A 24,699-nucleotide genomic window follows, 5' to 3' on the forward strand; every position below is an offset into this window, starting at 1 on the left:
TCTCTCAAAAATAAATGTAAAAAAAAAAAAATAGATGGTTTTCCTTGTTAGGAACAGAGGAAGGTCCAACAAGCTGGCACAAGAATTGTTTCCCTTTTTTCACTCTTCCGCTGCTAAAAACTCTGCTGAAATTTTCACAAACTGCTGCTCTCAGACCAAGGTCACATAATACTTCCATTTCACTTACATATTCATGTTTTTAACCCATGAGTCATTTATTTCCAGCCAACCCCAAAGCAGCAACATAAAGGCACATTCCAAGCTCATGGTCATTGTCTGACACTTCTGTGTTGACCAGGTAGATTTAGTCACGTTTTAGTAAGACAGTGCCCGAAACCCAGCTCCCTGGATATTGTGTGGAAAAGGTCTAGATGTCGCTGACACATAATGATGACTTTGCAGGAGGCTGAGGACAGAAGAGCTGGAGGCATCATGACTTGGAGAGACCCCCTTAAGTTTCTCTTCTTATTTTTTTTCTGACTATTTTTAAATCAGGAGTGTTTTCAAATTAAGGGGCAAAAAAAAAAAAAAGGAAGAAAAATATTGCTGACTATAATTTTAAAGTATTTCAATAGATTTTGAATAACTTTATCCATGTGGAAGGAATTGACATTTAATGCAGTAGAAGGTGAGGTGAAATAAAGATAAAACAGCTAACCTTTGAACTATAATAAATAGTTCTTGGAGTGTGGTGTGTTGAACTTAAAACTGTATTCACGGATCGCAAAACATGGCAAGCTGAGCTAAAGCTTCCATCCAAAAACATGATATAGAGCAAAACAATTAAAAATTATGTATTTGAGCTCCAAAGGAAAGATATCCTCAGGACCCAGGACAGGAGAAAACCGACAGCTCTGTGGTACAAGTTGGGAGTTTCTGACCTCGACTGAAGGTCCGACAGCCCATTCAGGTACTGGTTTTGGGGTCTGTTGTACAATGGATGCTACTCTGTATTACAGTTATTCTCTCCTTATCTCGAACCCTTCAGTAAAGGGTCTTTTTTTTTTTTTTTAAATTTTTTTAACGTTTATTTTTTATTTTTGAGACAGAGAGAGACAGAGCATGAACGGGGGAGGGTCAGAGAGAGGGAGACACAGAGAGAGGGAGACACAGAGAGAGGGAGACACAGAATCTGAAACAGGCTCCAGGCTCTGAGCTGTTAGCACAGAGCCCGACGCGGGGCTCGAACTCACCGACCGCGAGATCATGACCTGAGCTGAAGTCGGACGCTTAACCGACTGAGTCACCCAGGCGCCCCCAGTAAAGGGTCTTTAAAAAGCCCCAGATTGGTTTTTGCTCTGCTTCAGGGAACAGGGAGAACAGGGCTTCCTCCCTGAGGCAAGAGCAGCGCTTTGAGGCTGTCTCCAGCAGAGGACAGTGAGGCACTGGGGGCAGCTGAGCTGTGGCCACGTGAGGGGACCGAAGACTGAGGCACTGCCACAGAGCAGAAACACAGAGAGCCACGGTGAGCCATGGGCTGGTGGGGGGACTTTGCAGGAAGGGCAAATTCTCATTATTTGACCACTTAGAGCTCCTGTCATAATAATACAAGTATGGGAAAAGGTATTTCTTTATTTTGAAGCCAAAAACAAGTGAGACTTTTGATATAGGGCTCATATAAACTAGAATGGAAAGAGCCTTAGCATCTTTCTACCTTACACATAGTGGGACTGAGTACCACAAAGATTCCTATATGTTATGGAAAAGTTGATGTTATGAGCTAGGATTCTAGCTTCTGGTCCATAGACTTACCTCTATACTGCACTTCCTTTGTGGCAGGGATCAAAGAGGGATTCGGCATGGCATGAGAAGCGAAAAGACAGCGTTCTGGAACAAGTGAGCCTTAGTTTGAATCCAGGCCTCACCCTTAAAGAGTGACCCTAAGCAAGTCACTTAACTTCCAGTGCCTCAGTTTCCTCATCTGTAAAAAGAGGATAGTAACAATACTAAATTCATATGGATGTTACAAAAGTTAAATGAGGCTGACATGTGTACTTCAATGTAAATGTCATTAAGTATTCAGAAAATTGTAGATACTACACTGAGCTATGCTTTGGCTCCAACCTACCTTCTCTGTCTTCTGTCTTCTACGTGCCCTTGCCCCTATCATCCAGTGTGTTGCCATGTTGCCCTTCTTGCTCTTTCCAGAATGCGCACATGCTATTCTATCTGCCTGAAATGACTTTCTGCTTCCTTGTATATATCTCAGCTATGAGATCAAATCTTTTACTTCAGAATATTTCTCCAGACTTCTTACTCATCCTCACTCCTTTAATTAAATGCTCTGTCCTACCTGCTCCCAAGTACATTTTATTCGGAAAAGAGAGAGAGAACACATGAGTGGGGGAGAAGGCCTGAGGGAAGGGGGGGGAGAGAGACCCGAAGAGGGGGGGAGGAGAGAGAGAGAGCGAGGGAGAGAGAGGGAGAGGGAGAGAGAGAATCTCAAGCAGGTTCCACACTCAGTGCAAAGCCCAACGCAGGGCTCGATCCCATGACCCTGGGATAATAACAAGAGCTGAAATAGAGAGGCAGACACTCAACCAACTAAGCCATCCAGGTGCCTCCGGCTGCATTTTATAAATGCTTCCTTTAGCACTTTCCACATCAGATTATTATCATGGTGTTGTGTCTCTGGTTTCCTATGTGACTGTGATGTCCTTAATGGTAGGCATATGGTTTAATCATCCTTTTAGTGTTAATATCTTGTTCCTAATAGTTTCTCAACAGTAGCTCATTTCAAAATACTGAGTATATGGCTGCCCACGCCACCTTTTTTAATTGAAAATACCTAACACACGCACACACACAAAAGCACTACTCTGTCCTTGCCTGACTTTTCTGCTCAGGCTATATTCCCATTTAACATACTATGCCTTTTATTTATGCACCTTATTTATTACAATAATTTTGTAAAATGCTTAGAATTCTGTACAGCAAACCTATCTAGTAAATGTTGCTCACTGTTGTCGTTATTGATATTGCTATTAGTTGCTCTGCTATTTTCAACAGTGACAGTGTTATTTGTATTTACTATCCCTAGTATTATTACCCAGCTCCTGTCATTCTAAATGGTAAAAGAGAGCAGACCCTTGCTTGTGCTTTATTCTGTCCTATGCAAGCACAATTGATGTATTTTGTCGGTAACCACAATTAAGCTGTTACTCTTTTACATATAGATTTCTTATTTTCAAGTGAATGATTTGCAAAAATGCCAGACCCAGATTCCATCAGCTATATGACCTGGGGCAAGCTCCTTCATCTATCTTTAAAACAGACGGTTGGGAAAATCAAAGGAAGTTTGAATGTTGACTCCATTGTCATTTTCTAATGGCAATGCCCCTGAATTCCTTGACACACTCTTTCAGAGAAGTGAGTTTCTCCCACTCAGAGTTAGTGTGCGGTGTATGACCTCCCAGCCATCCTGACATGATGCACAGTCCCTTCCTGTTTCTTCATTCACTGTTTGACAGGTGAAGAAGACAGCCAAGAATTGTGTCCTTGTCCTCACTGAATCCACAGGCTCCCACTCATAACTTCTCATCAGATGCTCCTGGAATATTGTTTAGCACAACCCACTCTCTAAAACTGCCTGCCTGGCATTTTCTAGTCAGTGTGCTACAGGACTAGGGGTCAAGGCCACATCTGTCTCCTCCTCAAGGCTATTACTCCCTAGAGGAAAACATGAAATTCTCTGTTCTTGTTTTTATAGACCCAGAGGCATACCAGTTCCCTCTGGGGTCTAGTGTGGTCAGGACAGTCTTTCTTATGAAAAAGAAATGCTTGGGTCCCATCTTGGGTTATCTTCCAGGGAAGATAACTGGCTTCTTTCATCAAACCTCTGTCATGGAGGTGCTGTGAGATTAATGAGCTAATGTTTATGAAGTGCCTTGAGGAAAAAAAAAGGAGATTAAAAAGAACAACTCACCAAAAACCCCTTCATTTAAAGTAAACCTTTTCTGACCTGCTCATTAGAGCTCATTTCCAGCACTGAGATTCTTGAAAGCCTGTATGAACCACTTGAAATTTACCAGAGGTTTTATTTTCATATTTGAGAACAGGGAATAGTGAGTTTTCTCTCTCTAGGTTTTTTTAATTTTAAATTTGTGCTTCCTTACAAGATTTCTTAATGTTTAGTGCAAATGGGGGATGGTAAAATAAAATGAATGTTTCAAGAGTGATAGCAAGCCAGGAATCACTCACTGCCACTACCAACAATGTAATAATAAGCAAACATTTGAATTAATTTCTTTCTTTTCACAGAAGAACTGTATTTACCCAAAAGTTGAGAAAAATACAGTGGGGAAAGCCTTTCTTGAAGAAACTTTCGTAGCTTTGCAGAAACCTCTCATTCAGTTATAAGCTATTCTACTGAATTCAGTGAATCCTCACTCTTCCCTCAAATTAAATTTCGTGGGCACATCTGTTACATAATGTATTGTGATTACACATGACTGCTAAAATTGTTTACAGAGAGCTTTCACATCTGTTGGAATGGCTGCCTCACAGAGAAACTATGTGGAGAATTAGTTACAGTTTGTAAATGCTACGGCCGCACTAACTCCTTAGTGTGATCATCATGAGTCTGGGGTTGCCAGGTGATCCTCTGATGGGAAACTTTCCAGAGGAAGTCTGACCCAAGAAGGAACCCAGGCTAAGAATGTCTCTTTCCTTTAGCACTTAATTTAGCTGATTCATGGGTAGCTCCTGGGTCCTTCTTCTACCATATTGTCTCCTTCCCAATGTGAAAAATTATATATACACAACCATTGGACTTTTAAAAGGCATTGTGATATGTGTAATGAAAGCTTCAAACATTACTGCGGGAAAAACTACCTTTAACCATAATTATCCTTATCCATAATAGTGTCATATATGACTATGTGTATATATATATATATATATATATATATATATATATATATATATTAGCATTATATATATTTAATATACTCATACATGCACATACACACAGTACAAACATATCTATAAAACTTACCTATTATATATAATAATTACATAATATTCGTATGTATGTGCATATATGATATATGTATCAGTTGATCAAGATAGATAAATTGATTTACCCACATTTGAGTGAACTCTAAAAATGTCCCTAAGATAATCATCTGATAATGATTGATGAATTATACGTAACTCAATATGAAAAGGAAAATAACATGGTACATTCACTTCATATATGAATGTTTCCTTTGCACATGGTATTTCTGTCATGATATGGATGATTTAAAAATTAGAATAATTAGAATAAATTCACATATGTAATAGTTTCTCAAAAAAGGAGGAGAAAGAGCACACGTGCATAACTAACAATGTAGCAGATAACAACTGCAACCAGAGAACAAGGCCTTCTGAGTGTATAGGAGAACAGAGGTTGCTTTAGCTTGAAACAGAAAGGAGGAAGTTTCATGGAAGAGATATCATTGCACTGGATCTTGGATAATGGTTGAAATTTGATGGTGGAAATGCAAGGAATGGGCAGTCTAGCCAGAATGAACAACAAGGATAAGGTATGGAAACAGGAAACTTTCCGTATGTACGGTATTTAAAATGTGTTTTCAATGAGGTATAAAGAGTCAGCAAAGAGGTCGTGGGGGATAATGTAGAAACATTATTTTTTTAAACATAAACCATAGTGTTTTTTACCTAAGAAATGAGCATAAAAGTAGTTGTATCTATTTCATGAAATTGTAAGAGTTGGTGCAGGGAACTTCTTAGTGCCAAACACATAGAAAGCACTTAATACATGGTAGCAACTGCTTCCACATTGCAAAATTTTGTACGTGAATTTGAAAGTGTATTCTCTGTTCACATGGAGCTGTGGTCAATTTCTACCAATTAGATCAATCTTACTAGATCTTTCAGATCTTCTATGTGCTTACTTAGTGGATCAATTGTGATCTAGGCAGGTGTTGGCAAATTTCAGACAGAGGATAAATCCACCAGCAGTCTGTTTTTGTAAATAAAGTATTACTGGAATAAAGCTTGTTTATTTACATAATGTGTCTGGCAGAGTTGCATATTTGCAACAGAAATGTGGCCTTCAAAGCCTAAAACGTGGCTTTCTGGCCCCTTACGAGAAAAGTTTGCTGATCCTCGGTATAGAGAGAGGCACATTTTAAGAGTTTTGTTACTATTTTGTTTCTAAATTTCTCCTTGTACTTAGAGCAATTTTTAATTTTTTTTTTTTTACCGTTTATTCGTTTATTCAGTTTTGAGAGAGAGAAACAGAGCATGAGCGGGGTAGGGACAGAGAGAGAGGGAGACACAGAATCTGAAGCAGGCTCCAGGCTGTGCTGACAGCTCAGAGCCTGACGTGGGGCTCAAACTCACAAACCATGAGATCATGACCTGAGCTGAAGTTGGATGATTAACCCACTGAGCCACCCAGGCGCCCCTTAGAGCAATTTTTAGTATTGGTATTTTGGTTCTGTTATCTGATGCTTAAAGAGTCATCATGGCGTTTCATTTTTATCATCTTGAAGTGTCACTATTTTTCTAATTTATGTTTTGCAATTAAAATTGTCTGATATCTATATTATCAACTTTTCATACCTCCCTTGTTTGCATTTAATATCTCTTTGTTTTCATTCTTTATCCTTTTAGAGTCACCTTTTTATGACTGCATATTTATTTTTAAAATCTAATATGGTACAAGGTGAATTTATTCCACTCGCATATATTGTTAAAATTACTGTTCTTAATCTTAATTCCAGCATTTTATTTTCTATTTTTTTGCTTTGTACTGATCCATGGAATACATATGTGTATGTGTGTCTGTATATGAGTGAGAGAAATGAAAGGGGAGGAGGAGGGTAGGGGAGAGGAGGGAGTGGAGAGGGAGAGAGGGAGAGAGGGAGAGAGATAGGATCACCTCCAGGTAGTTTAAGCAAAAGAGGATTTTCTACCAGGTACTTCAATGATTTGTGAAATTGTTGGAAAGGCTGGAAGAGCAGGCTCTGGGCACAGTTGCTTTCTATTAGGATTGCTCTGCTCAGCCATGATTGTGGTGGAGAAACCTGAGGGAATGTCTAAGGAAACTATTGAAACAGAAAGATGTGACCATGACACTCAATTTGTCACAATCAGGAAAACTGCCATTCCCCTTGTGGCTGTTGCTTTTTCCTGGGCCACACTGGTTCCATTGTGAACTCTGTCAGAAAATGAATGCTCTCTACTCCATTTCTCTCTCTCTCACTTCTGTGTTCAAATCTCAGTGAATGGATATGTCTGGTGGATGCTAACACATCTGGAACCCTAGCACATGGAAGTCTGGGAAATGTAGATTTCAGCTCCCTGTTCTCTGATATAGAGAGGCATTAAAAACTATGTAAATGTGGAGCAAGCCAATCCACCCTATTCATCACCTAGTATTCTTTGCCACTTTAAATAACATGTATAGTTTTGAATAATATAGATGAGTCTAAATAATACATACACATTTCTATTTCTTGATTTATCCATATTATTTGGGACCTATTGCCTTTCAAATGTGAAATATTAAATATCGAACTCACTTTATTTCTCTGAAATATGGAAGATGAGACAATAAGCTAATTTCTACTCCCATGTTTTCCCCATCTTTGTCATACTTTATATTAATCATATTATTGTTTTTAAGTGGTCAAAGTTTAAAGCATTTACATTCTGTACTGGAACTGTAGTTCACCCAGTGATTGGAGTTAGTGCTACAGGTTTATAGACTTAATTATACTGACAAGCTTTTCATACAGTGGCTTTTCCCTTCTGACTAACTTAACTTGGTGTATCTCTTGCTTGACTAGATTTCATTAATGAGTTTGTCTACTTTGTAGCATATTAGTAAAAATTTGAAATAATATATATAGAATGGTGCCTAATAGGTGCTCACTGCAAGGCTATTCCTATTGTCATTTTTTATTAACAAAGAGAAATGAATCAAAGGACCAAACTGAGAATATAAAGAAGATAATGGTAGAATACAATTCATGGCATGTAGTAAATAATGAATAAATTTTGAGTCGCATTTACTTCTGAGCATCAAGAATGCTAGATTTGAATCTTTCCTGTGACCCTCAACCATATTATGATATATACTAAACTAGAGAATTTGTCCAAGGCCACAGTCATTGATTTTCTGAAATATGACCCAAGAAATATTAAAGAGTCATCTGTGACTTTAGGCAAGTTATCTAGTTTAATGGGCCTCAGTTCAGCCATCTATAAATTGAAACAGCAGCGTTCATAATCCCTTCAGCCTCTTACTTCTCTATATTGTATTTTCATGACCCTTGGTGGATTACCTGTGACTATTTTTAGAATCTAAGTTTGCCTCTTCCAGGTGCTCTGATGCTCCTTGACATATTTTCTGTGCTGTCAGTTGATGTGTGTAGCAGGGAATGCCAACTAATTCTAATATTAATCTAAGAAAGCTATCATTAAAACAAAACTTCATGTCATATTTCTCAAAATCAGGGACTGGAGATCTTTTGCTTATCTCTTGTACACTGGCCAAGTTATTGCAGGTCTTTTGTAATATGTAAATTAAAAATATTATTTTATTTGTATTCAAGTCCCAAGTAGTAGTTTCGGAAAATCTGGAGCCATTTTGGATATTTACTTTTTTAAACATCATGGGAATATATATATATATATATATATATATATATATATATATATATATATATTTTTTTTTTTTTTTTTTCTCATGGCTTCCAACAGACTGAAAGGCTCATTAAAATGAGGAATATTGTTGAAATGAAAACAAAACAATAAATAAAGAAAAACCTCATGACCTAATAAATGATTTTGGTTATTATAATGATCCTGCAGTGGCCACAGTCTTCTAAAGCTATGGTCTGGAACATTCTATTGCAAACTCATAACTGGATATCATGATATTGGTTTTCTGAAACACGATCCAAGAAAATTTAAAACACTTAAGAACTAACACAACAATGATTTTTCAGAACACTCGTATCACTGAAATTGGAGACGATAGGTAACATACCAGTAAAAGCAAAATATTAACATTTGGCAAGAAGACATTTTTTGAGTCTGCAACATGGTATGGGAATTTGATTAAGAGGTAACTTCACAGTGGCCAATCATAACCAAGGTTATTACAGAAAAGCTAAACTGTGTCTGCATATTCTCACTAAGTCTATGTTTAGTGTCTGGAATTCGTGTTAGTTCAAGCGACTATAAATAAAAAACTAGCTGCCACCCAGGCAGCTCTGACTTTGGAATCCCACAAAAGAAAGTGCTAACAAGAACCGATTTGCAAAATTTAAAAATGAATCCTGTATTTTTTGCAGCACGGTAGATTTTGTGAATTGTTTTAGCACAAAGATAGCATCATAAACAATCATAGCAACCAGCTCAGAAAGGCCAGATCCCTGGACAACAGTTAAACCTCAGACAATGTTAGGTTCCTCCTCCTCCTCCCCTCTCCTCCTTCTTCCTCTTCCTCCTTTTCTCCTCCTCCTCCTCCTCTCCTCCTCCTCCTCTCCTCCTCCTCCTCCTCTCCTCCTCCTCCTCCTCCTTTTCCTCTTCCTCCTCCTCTGCCTCCTCCCTCTTCTAACTAGTGTCTGTATGATACTGACTTTGGGAGGAAAACTCTATAAATTATTTGTGTGTATGTTGGTTATTACACAGGCTCGTCCACCTATCAGCTATGTGACTTTGGGAAAGTCATTTCAACTCCTTGAACTATCTACTGTGGTTATTTTGAGATTTATAGGAAAAAAAAATCATGGGAGATAATAAAAATCTGTATGGATATAATATTATTGCATAATTGCATTTTGAAAAGAGTGGCATCACAAATTAATTAAACACATATCAATTAGTTAGAAAAAAGTTTTTTTTAACTAAAAAGCAATATTTAAATCCAATGCAATACCTTGATACATGAGCATTAACAATTCTCATCACTGTTTTCTTAACTAAGGTTAACTTTTAATTATCCACAATGGATTACCTACATAGTAATTTATCAGCAATGAGATTTCATCCCCCCAACAGAAATATTGCACTGGGATATACTTTGATTACTTACCAGTGGGATTTTAATTAAAATACAATGTGAAATGCTGGAGGTATCTGCAAGGTAGAGCTGTTTTAGGTTTTCTCTATGTATTCTACCAAACCCGGAGAAGGATATTTAAGACATATTTCAGTTTCACCCAATCTCAACATCCTACAGACCATGAGAAAAGCATCAATTGGAAAATTATTTGATAGTCATGTGTTGAATATCTACTGTTTGCAAGACATTGTGCTGTGGACTTTGAATAGTGACTCTCAACTTTGATGAGCATGAGAATCACCTGGATCACTTACTATCCTATATGTAGCTGGGCCCCAGTCTGAGTTTTTAATTCAGTTGATCTGGAACAAGCATCAAAAATCTGCCTTCTTATCCAGTTCCCAGGTGATGTTGAGGCAGCAGATCTGCAAACCACAAGTTGAGAACAAATACTTAGATAAAGAGACATGGATAAAAGAATTCAGACCTGAATTCTTGTATGTATGTATTTATTTATTCGTTTATTCATTCATCCGTTCATCCCAGTATAATTAGCATAGAGTGTTATGTTAGTTTCAGGTGTAAAATATATGATCTAGTGATTCAACAATTCTTTACATTACTCAGTGCTCATCACTATTAAGTGTACTCTTAGTCCTGGTAGCCAATGCCTCCACCCACCTTCCTTCTGCTAACCACCTATCTCTTCTCTGTATTTAAGAGTCTGGTTTTTTGTTTGTCTCTTTTTTCTTTTTCATTTGTTTTATTCCTTAAATTATATATGTGACTGAAATCATACAGTATTTGTCTTTCTCTCACTTATTTAACATAACATTATACTCTCTACATCCATCCATGTTGCTGCAGATGGCAAGATTTCATTTTTTTATGGCCGAGTAATATTGTATATATAAACTTACCTCTTCATTATCAATTCATCTGTCAGTGGACACTTGGGCTGCTTCCATAATTTGGCTATTGTAAATAATGCTGCAGTAAACATAGGGATGCATATATCTTTTTGAATTAATGTTTTTGTATTCTTTGGGTAAATACTTGGTAGTGGAATGATTGGATAATATATGGTAATTCTATTTAAAAATTTTTGAAGAACCTCAAAACCTCACTGTGTTTTCCACCAGTTTGCATTCCCACCAAAAGTGTAAAAGGTTTCCTTTTGTTGCACATCTTTGCCAACATTTGTTGTTTCTTGCATTTTTTATTTTAGCCATTCTGACAGGTGTAAGGTGATATCTCCTGATTTTTCATTTGAATTTCCCTGCTTCTGAGTGATGTTGAGCATCTTTTCATGTCTGTTGGCCATCTGCATATCTTTTCTGGAGAAAATTTCCTGGAGAAATGCCTGGAAATGCCTACATTTCCTGGAGAATTGTCTGTTCTGTGTTCTGCCCATTTTAAAATTGGATTATTGGTGGGGGGGGGGGGTTGGTATTGAGTTGCATATGTTCTTTATATATTTTGTATACTAATCCCTTATCATGTATGTCACTTGCAAATATCTTCCCCCATTCTATAAGGTTGCCTTTTAGTTTTGTTGATGGTTTCCTCTGATGTGTAGAAGCTTTTTATTTTGATGTAGTTCCAATAGTTTATTTTTGCTTTTGTTTCCCTTGCCTCAGGAGATGTATCTGGAAAATGTTGCCATGGCCAATGTCAGAGCAATTATTACCTGTGCACTCTTCTGGGGGTTTCTGGTTTCAAGTCCCATATTTAGATCTTTAATCCATTTAAGTTTCTTTTTGTGTATAGTAAGAAAGTGGTCCAGTTTCATTCTTTGGCATGTAACTGTTCAGTTTTCCAAGCAACATTTGCTAAAGAGACTGTCTTTTTTCCCATTGCATATTCTTTCCTCCTTTGTCAAAGACTAATTGACCATATAATTGTGGGTTTATTTTTGGACTCTTTATTCAGTTCCATTGATCTATATGTCTGTTTTTGTGCCTGTACCATACTGTTTTGATTACTACACCTTTGGTGTATAACTTGAAATCTGGGATTGTGCTACCTCCAGCTTTGTTCTTGCTTCTCAAGATTGCTTTGGCTATTTGGAGTCTTGTGGTTCCATACAAATTTTAGGAATTTTTGTTTTAGTTCTGTGAAAATACTGTTGCTATTTTGGTAGGAATTGCATTGTATCTGTAGATTGCTTTGGGTAGTATGGACATTGTAACAATATCTGTTCTTCCAATCCATGAGCATGGAATATCTTTGTATTTGTGTCATCTTCAATCTCCTTCATCAGTATTTTATAATTTTCACAGTATAGGTTTTTCACCTCCTTGGTTAAGTTCATTTCTAGGTATTTTATTATTTTTGGTGTAAGTATAAATGGGATTATTTTCTTAATTTCTCTTTCTGCTACTTCATTATTAGTGTGTAGAAATGTGACAGATTACTATATTGATTTTGTATGCTGCAAACTCACTGAATTTATTTATCAAGTCTAGTAGTTTTTTGGTGGGGTCTTTAGGGTTTTCTATATATAGTATCGTGACTTCTGCAAACAGTGGAAGTTTTACCTCTTTCTTACCAATTTTAATGCTTTTTCTTGTTTTTTCTTGTCTGATTGCTGTGGCTAGGACTTCCAGAATTATGTTGAATAAAAGTAGTGAGAGTGGACATCCTTGTCTTTTTTCTGATGTTAGGGGGTAAGCTCAGTTTTTCACCATTGAGTATGATGTTAGCTGTGGGTTTTTCATATATGGCCTTCATTAAAAGTTGAGGCATGTTCCCTCTAAACCTATTTTGTTGAGGGTTTTTTATCACGAATGGATGTTGTACTTTGTCAAATGCTTTTTCTGCATTTATTGAAATTGTTATATATTTTTTATCCTTTTCTCTTGTTGATGCAATGTGTCATGTTGATTGAGTTGTGACTATTGAACCAAACTTGCATCCCAAGAATAAAACCTACTTGATTGTGGTGAATGATTTTTTTCAGTGTGTTGATAAATTCGGTTTGCTAATATTTTGCTGAGTATTTTCACATCTTTGTTCATGAGAGATGTTGGGCCGTAGTTCTCTCTCTCTCTCTCTCTCTCTCTTTTGGTAGTGTCTTTAAATGGTTTTGGTATCAGGGTGATGCTGGACTCACAGAATGAATTTGGAAGCTTTCCTTCCTCTTCTGTTTTTTTGAATAGTTTGAGAAGTATAGACGTTAACTGTTCTTTAAATGTATGATAGAATTTACTTGTGAAGCCATTGGGTCTTGGATTTTTGTTTGTTGGAAGTTTTTTGGTTACTGATTTAATTTCATTGCTGATAACTGGTTCGTTCATATTTTCAATTTCTTCCTGATTCAGTTTTGGGAGGTTATATGCTTCTAGGAATTTATCCATTTCTTCTAGGTTGTCTATTTAGTAGCATATAGTTTTTCATAATATCTTCTAATAATCGTTTGTATTTCTGTATTGTCAGTTTTTTTTCCTCCTCTTTCTTATTTTGTTTATTTGAATCCTCTCTCTTTTTGATGATTCTGACTAAAGATTTATCAATTTAGTTGATTTTTTTCAAAGAACCAGCTCTTGATTTCATTGATCTATTCTACTGGTCTTTTTTGGTTTCTATATAGTTTATGTCTGCTTAAATATTTATTATTTCCTTCCTTCTGCTGGTTTGGGGATTTTTTTGTCCTTCTTTTTCTAGTTCCTTGATGTTAATGTTTAGTTGTTTATTTGATATTTTTCTTGTCTCTTGAGATAGGCCTGTATGCTATAAACTTTCTTCTTAGAACCACTTTTGCTACAGCCCAAAGATTTTGGGCCACTGTGTTATCATTTTCATTTGTCTCCATGTATTTTTTATTTGGATTTTTAATTATGACTTGGATTCTTAATTATGCTTTGGTAACAGATAACAATATGTCTGAGGTAAGCCATATAACCTCCACAAGATTCTGTTGGCTCATCAGGGTTTGGAAATGCCATTTCTGCTCCAGGTGGACCAGATCATCCTGAGAGACCTATCTCCTTGGCTGATACAGGTAGACACAGACAAACTTCACTGACTCATCTCAGGCTAACCCCCTGCCTCTGTGTGAGATAATTCTGTGTGAGATTTGTTCTGTCTGTGCCTTCAGGCAGGAATCAGCATGCTATGACACACTCAGATGCTGGTTCTTAAATGACTGCATTTCTTTCCTCTGTTCTTATCCCTTATCTGGTGATTTCTTAGAGTGACATCATTTCTCATCTTTCTAACTTCTTGAGGGCATTCCTCTTTTTACCCTAATATACTTCTGAGAATTTTTTTCTTTTTTATAAGCATGTTACTTTTTTTTATAAGAAAAGACTAACTCCTGTCCTTTTTGTATTGCATTGAGACAATAAAATGAGATAAGCTCTGTATAAAGGCTTATTAGCTACTATATAAGAAATAATAGATTCAAGAAAGGTATTTATAAGTTATTTATGTGGTAGAACAAAAATCAAATGAGTTTGGCTTATGTCAAAGAGCTAAATCTGGAACAACAATGGCAGCAACAACAAAAAGAACCAGGTAGGTTCAGGGGTTGTGGCTAAGTGGGGCACTGAAGGTTAATATGAGCTTCATGCCCTTTTGGGTGGACATGTCTTATAGCCCTTGGAGAATACAAGATCGAAAAGACTGGTTTTATACAGATGTACTTGCACCTCTTGGTAATCCAACAACCAACAGTATTATTTCAATAAATCTGTTTTTGTTTTAAATACTTCTTATTAATAATAAATAAGACTGTGACGATTACATTCTATGTGTCACAATGTGAGTTCCTCTGTTTACATTTTCAGTGGTGTTAAAAATTCAACTGTGCACATGTGTGATTACTGGCTAATAAGCTAGTGCTGGCTTCTCACCCTTCTCTCATTCTCTGTCACATCCCAATTCCCCTATTGCCAACTGAAATTTCTGCAAGAAGGGTACTCTTAACCTGAATCAAAGAAATATGATGGAGACAAATTAAAAATGATCTTAGAGCAACAAAAAGATTGAGAAGCAAAACAAGAATCTTCCCATCATGAGATAACCACTCATGGAGGGGAAGACATTCTCCTCTCATGGCTGTAGTTTCATATGATTGGATTAGGATAGTGGAACTTTGAGGAAACTACGTGAAAGAGAAAAATCCTGGTGATTTTTGAAGTATGGAAGAGACAGTTGGGTCACATTTCTCTCTCTCTCTGTTTTCACTCATCCTATGAGGTGCTAAGAACTGGGGCTGGCTGTGCCTTATGGTTGAGAAACATTTTTACTCCTAGAGGACTAAGGGACCAGGATGACCCAAGAGAAATTTTGAACTAACATTTAAGAGAAAGGAGAATGGATTTGAGAGTCTAATTAGTTGTATCCAAGTCTTATCTAGCCTTATTCAGCAAGGAAGAAAATCTAAAGGGGAATCAGGGGAAAATATTCCTGCACCTTCCTGCAGTGGCCCCTCTGGTGTATTTTTCAGGAATTTAAGTTCATAGATGAAATTATATAATTCCTGGACTTGTTTCAAAGCAATCCAGTGGAGGGTAGGAGGGATATGTGTGCATGAATATTCATGAATCAAGTTTTTCCATGTATTGTTTATTGTGGAAACTGGGGAAAAGGTTCATTTTACTATTCTACTCTCAAATTCTATGTACAAATATGCCTAAAATGAAAAAAAAGAGAAATTACTAACTGATTTGATGACTTATAGATACAACGTAAGAAAAGAAAACCTAATAGTTAATATGAAATAAATTTTATCCAACTATATTTCAAAATAGTTTTCTTTAGGAAATTTTCAAAATATTATCTAAACTAAGTATCAATTCATATTGTAACATTGTCATTTTGTGATTGCAACAACAGCTATTACAGGAATAACTAGAAGTTTGTATTTGATACTAACTTCTCAGCCACTATACCATTATTTTATGTCATTAAGATCCTGAAGTTATAAGTATAGGCTATCAGATGTGAAAATCAAATCTAAAAATAGGCTTGTCATTTAGATGTTTCTAAACATTCCATTATTTGACAAAATATGTATAAATCTATATTTCTAGAGAATTTTTTAAAATCCATGCACTGTTTGAAAATATGAAGAAACAACTAAGAAGATTTCCAGTGTAAATGACTAGACTGCTTGTTGCATTTGCAAAGACAAGTGAAGAACTGACAATTAAACATATAATTTGAGAAATTGAGCTTTTCATATAAATTACCTAGATTGAATCCTTATGTTAACTGAATTTTCTGGATAAAACTAGCTCTCCACTTTCTTTTACCTTTGTAAATACTGTCTCCCTTAATTTTGTGTGATAGAGATAAAGTGAGCCTTTTCTAGCACTAAGCTTCAGCTTAAAATAAGCACTAATTTCAAGTAAAAGTGTGGAGTAATTTGGGAACATTTCTTCTGCTGCTTGAAATGTGTGCAGACTGATTACATAATTATAAAAGCAGTCAGGTGGCTTAATTGGATGCAAGAGTGCTCACTGGGGCAAAACTAGGCGTCTGTACATGTCTATAATGCACTTCTACATTTTGTACAATATCCACGCATCCTCTTAAAGTGAATTCTTCATGATTCTTTTGCAGAGCTTATTAGTCCCCAAACTTTCCCTGCACATTAGTATTTTCTGGACCAAACATACCTACCACACCCTTACCGGTCACTAAAATTCAGGAAACATGGAACCCAGAGAAGCTGATCCCTGCTTATGTATCTGACCTCATTCTGTTCAATTTGAAACTAAAAACTTCTTCTACCTTAGAGTATTTGCATTGGGAATTCTCAGTCACACTTTGACTCCTAATTATTAGGTCTAAGCTTGGTACTGCCCTCTCAGAGAGGTCTTTTTGGACCATTTAATCTGTCTGTTCAATCTAATCTAAATCCAGGCCTTTTCACCCAGTCCTTCCCCCAATGAATCACCCAGTGTCATTTTCTTCAGTGTGTTTATCACTAGTGAAAATTGTCTTGTTTGATTATTTCTGTTTATTTTCTATCTCCCTTTACCAAAATGTAAGCTCGATTAGAACAGGGACATCATTTTTTTTTTTTTTTTTACCATGGTCTTTAGAACATTGCCTGACACATGGTTGGTGTTCAAAAAGATTTGTTGAATAAATAAATGATTGAATGAATGAATGAATGAATGAAGTTCATGTAGGACTTCCTTGCTCATATTTACAAGGCATTGGTCATCAATAAAAAATGGCCACACTTTCACTGGGATGAGTTACTAAATAAGACTGTAGATTAAATCAGTCATTGAAACAAGGGCAAAGCTATGTAATTTATCACATAAATTTGAACTGTTTACAATAACAGCAAAAGCTCAAGTGCTTGATAATACACACAGTGCTTAGAGTTTCATCAGACAGTTTTAGAATCTAAATTACTGAGCATGTAGTTCTGCGTTTGCCCTGGAGATCAGCCCAGGAGGCTGCAGTATCAGGGGAGTGTTGAAATTAGAACCTATTACAGTAAATGTGGAAGGATGGCATTCTCAGACTTAACAATGGATTGTATGTGAGGAATGAGAACATGATGACTCCATTGCTCAAAGATGGTGGATTCAAAAGGTGAGGTTACTCTTGGTGATGCAGAAGGTTAGACCCTGCTGGAGGAAGCCATGAGCTATACATATGGGATCTACTTTAATTCATATTACCCTAGGTGAACCAGTTCTAAGAGGTTGTTACCTCTTTATAGGGAACTCTACTGGAGACTTCAGAGATCTCTAAGCACTGGAGGTCTGTAATCTGCAGTTTCCTGGACAAAGATGAGGGTGTCTCCTTTGGCCATGCTTAGTGATTGCCCCCCCCACCCCAGGCACCCTTAGCTGCTCCATACAAATGTCCTTGTTAGTGGGTCTATCCCTGTATTTTTTCTCACAGTGCTATTCCTGTCAGGAATTCTCTGCTTGTCTTGTCCACACACATTCTTCATGTGTTAATTCTTATATTTATTAACTCTTTCATGAATACTTGTTGATGTGGCCACCTGAAGGAAAAAAAAAGAAAACTTTCTAATGGTAGAAAGTTTACTAAATCTGGCAAAAGAGTGAACGAGCTCTCTGGTGTCTCTTATAAAGATGCTAATCCTATTGGATCAGTGCCCTCTCCTTATGACCTCATTTAACCTTAATTATTTCCATGAAGGCTTTATCTTTAAATACCATTACATGGGTCTTCAACATATGAATACTGGGAGAATACAACATTCACTTCATAACAGACAAGGTGCATTGTTGGTAGTATTGGAACCAACTCACTCATATTTTATTTTGAATTTTTATAATTCTCATAATTAATATTAGTCAGCAATTTACTTTGTTATCTACTATTTATCAGGTTATGTACCAATGTTATCCTTGATTCATAAAATGAATTTGAATGTTTTGGTCATTTATGTTATAACTGGTCTCTGTTTGGTAGAATTATCTAGTGAACCCATTTGTCTCTGATATATTTTTCTGATGTAGTTCCTTTACAACTTCATTTATAATAGATAAAATAGATAATAGATAAAAATTTATCTATTTAAGCCTCCCAGCTTTACTGTGGTTAATTTTTGTAAACTGAATTTTCTCTTAAAGTTATCTATTTATTTATATAGAGATCTGCCTGAATTTCCCAACAGCCAGATTACTGAAGGCTGATCTAGATTTACTCTAATGTAGAAAAATAAAGACTAAATGCTAAGTTTAGAAAAATAAAGATACAGGATTTTGTCCTTATACTTAGGTATCAGGGAACATACGATCTTAATAATACCATTTTTTTTTCATTTTTAAAAATTTAATTTTAATTCTAATTCCAGTGTAGTTAACATACAGTGTTATATTAGTTTCAGGGGTACAATATAGTGATTTGATAATTCCATACATCCCCCAGTGCTCATCAAGATAAAAGTATACTCTTAATCCCCAATAACACTGTTTCTGTTCATTTGCATCTTATTTGTCATTTTTCTTTTTTAAGTAGGAATGTGCCTTTACTATTATCCAACCAGGAGAGTGATGGCAGGCTCCTCAAGGTCAGGAACTTATCTTCTGTTTATACTGCTATGATATAAAATACAGTGCAATACTCACAGTAGGTGTTTAACAAATATATATTATTATGAAAAGAAATATGGACCCTAATAGATGTTTGACATTTCATAATAATCTTCTAACAGCATATTATAATGGAGCCATACTGAGAACAAAAATTGATTTAAGGAAACACATTCTTATATAAAACTTTTAATAGAATAGTAGCTATACAGTTTTGCTATACTCTGAAAATAACTCTAAACAGTATACTTAGACAGTAGCAATTGTCAAGAAGTATGAATAGGAAATGATAATTTGACATTTAAAAGAGTAAAAAGTTTTACACCATTAACCACAGAGAAATATGTGAGAATAAAAAAAAGGTCTGTCAAAGGAAATATTTATGAACTAGTTGGAGTTCAAGGACAAATACATTTAACATCTAAAAGAAGTTGGCTGTTTTTTATACACCCTTGCCAAAGATTGACTTTCACCTATTTTCTCTCAGAAAATGAGTGGCAGTTTGGCTGTTTACAGGGTAGGATTCCAGGGATCCATTAAAATTTTCAAAATATCATTAATGGCATAATCATATATTTTTATGGGAGGTAATCATTTCTTCAGGTGGATCTTGTTAGTGAATTTTCACACTCTGTATTAGCATCATTATTGAACAGGATAACAAGGCAGATGCATCACCATTAGAGTATCAAGTGAACACAAGCATAGCAGTTTTATGAGTCACTGATCTGCTGTCAGCAATGAGCAGTCTATCAGTGGGAAAGTGCCCTTGAAATGAACTTTACTTTATCTGTAATGTTTCATTCATTGTAGACTCCTCATTGTGGAAGGTATAAATTGTAGATTCCTTCACTGAAAACGTCATAAATAATTTCACATAGTATCATTTAGGAGAAAAATATTCATTTGAAAATAATGAAGCATTTATTTTAATAGAAAGGAAGAATTTAGTCAGATTCTGCTAATTTAAATTTGATTTGTCTACTTTCACGGTGTTCTTGACTGCTGTATTTAAATAGTAACCAGACAGTTGAAAATACAATGCCATTACATTTCAAAGTTTCAGACACATTTTAATGTACAAGAAGATGAAATTTGCAAACTGACTTAGATTAACCAAGTTCAATTAAACCAAATGTAACAGATTACATTGAGCAAGCTTTTAAAAAATATTTCATTCAACATATTAGATCTCTTGCACTGAAATTCCCTTGCACTGAATTGCTGTATCCTTTGAGCCAAGAGAAGGAAAGCTTTCTGTATCACAAACAGCCGTAGAATCATAGATGTGTGTATGACAGAGCAAGGACACATGAACATGCATTGTAGTTTAGACATATACACAAAAATACTTTAATAACCTATATTTCACATAGGCAGCATAAACATGAGAATAATCAACTACCTAGATAATTCACAAATGTATTCAATAGATATTTCAAGAGTGTCGTCTATTTGCCTATGGACTGTGGGCAACACTCAAGAAGAAAATTATCATACCTCTCCTTTTGTCTGAAATATTTTATAATTGAAGCAAAATGTTTGGGATTTGTTTTTCTCAGGTTTATTTTTTATATGTACAATTCTCAACTTTACTTTGCATATGTGGACTCAGCCTGAGGCAAATCATAGTCTGATGGTAGCTACGGATTATTGGACTGTGTCTGTAGTGCACTGATTTTATTGAGCTGAAATGTTCCATTGGGTCTAGTTATTATATTGAAGGTAAGATCCATACATTACATACATATTATTTAGGTGATGTAGCTTTTGATACTTTGACCTTTACATAATAAATAGTAATTGAGTAGATTAAAATATATACAATTCTTTGCTTATCTTTTTTTTTTTCAATCAGCTTGTCTGAAATACAAATATATTGGAAACTTTATGAACTGCTCTTCTTAGGGGCCAAATAGTGAAAACATTTAAGGTAAGATAGTGTTGGTATTCTAGCAGTAAAATCTTGGCAATTCGTTATGACTAAAATTGAACTCATTTCTCTTCCCCACTCCCCCCCACCCAAAAAAAAAAAAAAAACACAGTATCATTTGCTACCTATCTCAATTGTGAATTCACCAATCATCCATTCTCTCAAGCTGGAAATTCTGTTGTCATCCTTGATAGTTCCTCTTTCCGCAAATTTTATTCTCATCAATTCTGTCAATTCAATCCCTGCAGTATCTTCCAAATCACTCAACTCTATTCTTTCCTCAGTTTTAAAGATATCTTCACCTGCAGGTTTCATGTGCAATTCCTGAGACATCATTTGTCATGCCGTGAAAGAACATTATAATGCAAGGGTAGAAAGATGTTATTAGCATGGAAACAACATTAACTCCATTGAAATTAATTAAAATGTATATCAAAACTGATCATCACACATCACTGGGTGTTGGCAGAGTAGTTGAAAAACCATATGCACTAAAAATATTCCACACTCTGTTTCCAATTGTTAAAAATTATTTTGACCATGTCAGTCTCTTTCAAACAAACTTTACAAGTTCTGCATTGCTTGACACAGAACTCATTGACAAATCATACAAATTTTACCAACACAATCCTTTGTGTATTGTAGGATATCTATCTATCCCCTGTGAGATATATAAATATATATATCATATATATACACATGCACGCATATATAATACACATATATACATACACATACATATATTGTAAGATATATATATATACACGCACACATATATGTACACATTTTATGATATATATGTCATAAAGTATTAATGTATTGCAGTTAGTTTTATTGGCAGTGACCTAATAATTATCAGAAGTCAGCATGGAGCTGATTGCTATCCATTTTAGTTAGATCAGCATATCCATAAGAAAAATTGTGTCATATCCATTTTGGCTCTTTTCCTTTTTTAGTTTATTTCAGAGAGAGAGAGAGAGAGAGCACAATCAAGGGAGGGGCAGAGAGAGAAGGAGAGAGAGAGAATCCCAAGGAGGCTCTGCTTTGCACTGTCAGCACAGAGCACAAAGTGGGGCTTGAATTTACAAACCACAAGATCATGAAAGAAAGAGCCAAAACCAAGAGTCGGATGTTTAACTGACTGAGCTACCCAGGTGCCTCTGGTTTTTTTTTCAACTGCAATAGGGGAGGATGTCTATCCACAAGGTAACGTATGAAACATTTTACTTTCAATCTAAATCTGTTTTGATCTTTATAAATCCTACTCTTACCTGACAACTTTTGTATTTCACTAATTTCAGTAAAATGAAAAAACTGTCGGGGCATCTGGGTGGCTCATTTGGTTAAGCGTCCGACTTCAGTTCAGGTCATGATCTCACAGTTTGTGAGTTTGGCCCCGCATCAGGCTCTGTGCTCATAGCTCAGAGCCTGGACCCTGATTCGGATTTTGTGTCTCCCTCTCTCTCTGCCCCTCCCCTGCTCATGCTCTGCCTCTCTCTCTCTCTCTCTCTCTTTCTCTCAAAAATAAAAATAAACCTTAAAAAATTAAAAATAAAAATAAAAAAAATGTGGAGACATCAACACCAAGTAATGGAATCAAGTTAAAAATTAGGGCAGAAAGGGATGCAAAAGACATTACAGAAATATTATCATTGTAATCTAAGGCATGCTGGCAGTAGACCCAACTTGCTATTCTGTTTTTTCTTCTTTAATACTTTTTCCAGCCAAAATACTTTCCCCAATTCCAATAAAATATTTGTTTTTAATAATGGAATACACTAAATTTTTAAAAGGTAAATCGTACTTAAGTTAATTCAGTGATTTAGGAAAAGTGGTAGAGAGTAGTTAAGGGCTTGTATTCATTTTCTATTGCTGCATGACAAATCACCACAAAATTAGTGGCTTAAAATAACATATATTTATTATTTCCTTCACATTTTCCAGGGATCATGAATCTGGGTACAGCTTAATTGGATCTTTGGCTCAGGGTCTTAGTCTTACAAGTCCCCATTCATAATGTTGGCCAGTGTGCTCCTTCTGGGGCTAAGCTCTCATGATTTTTGGTAGATTTCAGTTCCTTATGCTTGCGGGACTGAAGTCCCCATTTTCTTGTTACCCAGGGCCACTCTCAGCTCCTAGATGCACCCATTCATAAGGCCTTCATACAGACTCTCTCATAGTATGGTACCTGATTTCTTCAAAGCCAGCAAGAGTATCGCTCACTCCAGTCTGCTATGATGGAGCCTTATGTAATATAATTATAGAGTGACTATCTTACTGTCTTTGCCAGATTCTATTGGTTAGAAGCAAGTCACAGTTTCCACTGCACTTCAAGGGAGAGGATTATACAACTGCATGACTCATTGGTGATCACCACAGTGTGTTTCTGCCACAGAGTTCAATCATGTAAATCGTGGTAAGGGATTTGGATTCATACTAAGTGAAATGGGATTTTGTGGAAGGAAAGGAAGAAAAGAGGAAGGAAGGAAGAGTTAAATTATGTACCAGGAAATTAAGACAAAAGGAGAAGATGATTCTGTTTAAAGGCTTCGAGGTGATTCTTGGAGAAGGTGGCTCTAGGGTAACAGGCTGATGGATAAGTACAGAAAGAGATCGTATCAGAGGAAGATTGTATCTGTGCAAAAACTGCAGGTGGACAAGCGCAGGGTGTGACTGAGGGAGAGCAGGTAGCACATAGGTATGAAGTGTTTAGGATGCATAGGGTCAAAAGTAAATAGAAACCAAAAGGGTTTTAATGTAGTTGGTGATTTGAGATGGTCTTAAAAGAGATCTGTATTATCAGACACGCTAGTTTGCAAGATAACCCCGTGCAGACAATAGGGAGAATGAATTAGAGGAAGAACTCAAAATAGGTAAGGAGACCACTACATCCAGTAAAATTTAAACACATTTCGAATACATTTTGAAACTTTGAACTGCACAACAAGCGCCAGAACAACTTTCTTTCTTTTTTAACTGCTTTATTGGGGTATGATTGACATACAAAATACTGTAGGAATTTAATATACATGACTTGATTTATTTGGAGAAAAGTATATGCCCATGAAACCATTATCATTATCAATGACATAAACTTATTCATCACCTCCAAAAGTTTCCTCCTGCCAGCCCTCATTTTTTTTTTAGCACTTTTCTTTAAAAAGAGCTGCATCATAGTTAGTAATTGGAATAAAACTTTTCTTTAGTTTGCTTTCAAAGATTCTTTTGAAGGACCGTGGTTTTAAGGGCATCTCAAAAGAACTAGGTGCCCTGCCTTTAATTGGCAGTTTCCAGTTTCAGGTCATAAGAATTAGGGTAAGGAACTAGGGCTTGCAATCTGTATACCTGCTAAATAGAAGATTTTGAATTGCTTTAGGACTGGAAGACTGGGCTGCTTATTTTTGCATCCTCAGTCCCTGACACATACTAGATGCTTCAAAAATGTTTTTAAATGGACAAATAAATGAATAGTCACACCAAATAAATGTTCTCATTCCAGCTACCAGACCACAACTTCCATCCACCCTGTTCCCTATACTCAGCCTTTCTTTTCCTTCCTCATGACCAAATTCATCGTTAAGATTCAAGGCATATTCTAGTCTCAAACTCTCAATGCATTAATTTTTATCTTGTTTTGTGTTAGAGTGAAATTATGTAGATTCCCTCATCCACAGACCCTATGTAATGTGTGAAATCACTCA

The 24,699-nt window shown here is 36.0% G+C and overlaps 1 long non-coding RNA gene across 1 annotated transcript in view; it reads left to right on the forward strand.

Moving 5' to 3' along the window:
- The window catches only part of LOC122213821, a 311,434-nt gene that overhangs the window by 237,412 nt on the left and 49,323 nt on the right, over nt 1-24,699 (forward strand). The gene's annotated exons all lie outside the window — the stretch shown is intronic.

This window comes from Panthera leo, chromosome A1, assembly GCF_018350215.1.
Source record: "Panthera leo isolate Ple1 chromosome A1, P.leo_Ple1_pat1.1, whole genome shotgun sequence".
In the NCBI taxonomy this organism is placed as follows: Eukaryota; Metazoa; Chordata; class Mammalia; order Carnivora; family Felidae; genus Panthera; species Panthera leo.